The sequence below is a fragment of the Schistocerca nitens genome, chromosome 7 (assembly GCF_023898315.1).
Source record: "Schistocerca nitens isolate TAMUIC-IGC-003100 chromosome 7, iqSchNite1.1, whole genome shotgun sequence".
NCBI classification, from domain to species: domain Eukaryota; kingdom Metazoa; phylum Arthropoda; class Insecta; order Orthoptera; family Acrididae; genus Schistocerca; species Schistocerca nitens.
The window spans coordinates 308,295,472-308,298,489 of NC_064620.1; the positions used below are offsets into that span (position 1 = coordinate 308,295,472).

Below are 3,018 nucleotides of genomic sequence, written 5' to 3' on the forward strand. Positions count from 1 at the left end.
GAACCGAGGTCCTATTCCATTATTCCATGCACACAGTATTCAGGCGGGCTTGCCTGCTTTAAGCACTCTAATTTGTTCAAAGTAAACGTGCCGGCCCACCGAGACACTCAATAAAGAGCACCCTGGTAGGATTTCAACGGGGTCCGCCTCGGGACGCACGAGCACGCACGAGGCGGTCGCACGCCTTCGGCTCGCCCCACCGGCAGGACGTCCCACGATACATGCCAGTTAAACACCGACGGGCGGTGAACCAACAGCGTGGGACACAAATCCAACTACGAGCTTTTTAACCGCAACAACTTTAATATACGCTATTGGAGCTGGAATTACCGCGGCTGCTGGCACCAGACTTGCCCTCCAATAGATACTCGTTAAAGGATTTAAAGTGTACTCATTCCGATTACGGGGCCTCGGATGAGTCCCGTATCGTTATTTTTCGTCACTACCTCCCCGTGCCGGGAGTGGGTAATTTGCGCGCCTGCTGCCTTCCTTGGATGTGGTAGCCGTTTCTCAGGCTCCCTCTCCGGAATCGAACCCTGATTCCCCGTTACCCGTTACAACCATGGTAGGCGCAGAACCTACCATCGACAGTTGATAAGGCAGACATTTGAAAGATGCGTCGCCGGTACGAAGACCGTGCGATCAGCCCAAAGTTATTCAGAGTCACCAAGGCAAACGGACCGGACGAGCCGACCGATTGGTTTTGATCTAATAAAAGCGTCCCTTCCATCTCTGGTCGGGACTCTGTTTGCATGTATTAGCTCTAGAATTACCACAGTTATCCAAGTAACGTGGGTACGATCTAAGGAACCATAACTGATTTAATGAGCCATTCGCGGTTTCACCTTAATGCGGCTTGTACTGAGACATGCATGGCTTAATCTTTGAGACAAGCATATGACTACTGGCAGGATCAACCAGGGAGCTGCGTCAACTAGAGCTGAGCAGCCGGCCGCCCGGGAGTGTGTCCCGGGGGCCCGCGCGAACACGCAAGCGTCCGCTCAATTATTCTGCAAACAGGAGGAGGCTGGGCTCCCCTGCACGATACACCTCGAAACCCTCTCAGGTCCCGGCGGCGCGCAGCGCCGTCCTAAGTACTTGGTCGGGTTCGAGAGAGGCGCAATCGCCCGGAGATAGGCGAGTAGACGCTTTCAGTGCGACCACCCGTGCTCCCAACTGAGCTTGCCGCTGCCGACAGAGGCCCGGGAGCGTGCTGTCGTGGTGTTGCCGGCGGGAGACAACACGCGGCCACAAACAGTGACCGGGCAGCTCCAACGCCAGCGCCACAGAGGGGCAGAGCCCCACTTGGGTGCCAAAGCGAACTCTCCCAGCACAGCGCACGCGCCAACACATCCGCACAGCTGCGATACAAACCACCTGCGAGAACCGCGGGGGCGACCGAGCAGCAGACGGCGTCGCGGTGCCGAGTGCCGGGCGGCGGCGCATCCTCAACGCACACAGTCCTCAATCGGACCAGCACACTGCAGATGTCCACCGCGCTTCGCACCGGGCCCGGGAGGACCCACTTTGGCCGCACGGCGCCGCGCGCTGGGTGCGCCGGCACGCAGATGCGCCGCCTGCCGCGTCCGTCAGCCGGCGCGCCTGCCACTGGGCGCCCCCACCAGCCGGCTGCCGCGCGTGCGCCCACGCAGCGCGCGGCCAGCACGCCGGGCGCCCCCCCCTCACCGGCCGGGGACGGTCCCACCCAGCCACCGCCGCGTATCGCTTCATACCCACATGCCCACTCACGTTCGTGGGTATGACGGGTGTCGCTGAAGCAACCGGTTAATACCTGTACCGATCGTCGATATCAACGATTCACCTCCAGCGCGAACAACCGCGCAACAACGGATTTCCAGTTCATTTGCGTAACTTGGGCAGCAAACGTAGACATCCATCTACATTTGCGACTTCTACGAGTCTTGCATGCCTGGATGTTGTGTGTCACGACGCACTCCATCAGCATACATACACGCTGCGACGTGTGCACGAAAGAACACGTGGAAGGTGGCCAGCGTACGTATACGAATGCCATTGCACAGCTGCGAAGCGCATTCAACACGCGAACTCCTGACCGACGAGCTAGAGGTGACAGGAGGGGAGGGGGGGGGGGCGGGGGCGATATACGTCCTATTGCAGTACACAATACAGTGGATAGCGGGACCATGTGGAAAGTAAGCAACACTCGCAAGATGTGAGGGTACGCACCGTAAAATGAATCAATACGCAGAACACCACAGTGTGCGCGAAGTGAACTATGTTGAGATGGTTGCAATTAGGCAACGCTACACGAATTCCTAGAGTCATATAACTAACAATTACAGGGCAGGTTAGGGCGCAACGTGGGTTAGGTTAGGGCGCAACGTGGGTTAGGTTAGGGCGCAACGTGGGTTAGGTTAGGGCGCAACGTGGGTTAGGTTAGGGCGCAACGTGGGTTAGGTTAGGGCCCAACGTGGGTTAGGTTAGGGCCCAACGTGGGTTAGGTTAGGGCCCAACGTGGGTTAGGTTAGGGCGCAACTTGGGTTAGGTTAGGGCGCAACTTGGGTTAGGTTAGGGCGCAACTTGGGTTAGGTTAGGGCGCAACTTGGGTTAGGTTAGGGCGCAACTTGGGTTAGGTTAGGGCGCAACTTGGGTTAGGTTAGGGCGCAACTTGGGTTAGGTTAGGGCGCAACTTGGGTTAGGTTAGGGCGCAACTTGGGTTAGGTTAGGGCGCAACTTGGGTTAGGTTAGGGCGCAACTTGGGTTAGGTTAGGGCGCAACTTGGGTTAGGTTAGGGCGCAACTTGGGTTAGGTTAGGGCGCAACTTGGGTTAGGTTAGGGCGCAACTTGGGTTAGGTTAGGGCGCAACTTGGGTTAGGTTAGGGCGCAACTTGGGTTAGGTTAGGGCGCAACTTGGGTTAGGTTAGGGCGCAACTTGGGTTAGGTTAGGGCGCAACTTGGGTTAGGTTAGGGCGCAACTTGGGTTAGGTTAGGGCGCAACTTGGGTTAGGTTAGGGCGCAACTTGGGTTAGGTTAGGG

General features: G+C 57.6%; 1 non-coding gene across 1 annotated transcript in view; it reads right to left on the reverse strand.

Annotated features, from left to right (window-relative positions):
- The window catches only part of LOC126197005 (small subunit ribosomal RNA), a 1,909-nt gene extending 985 nt beyond the window's left edge, over positions 1-924 (reverse strand). The window contains exon 1 of the ribosomal RNA XR_007539417.1: positions 1-924. This exon is cut by the window's left edge and continues 985 nt beyond it. This is a non-coding gene — a ribosomal RNA (small subunit ribosomal RNA).
- Positions 925-3,018: the final 2,094 nt, after the last annotated feature.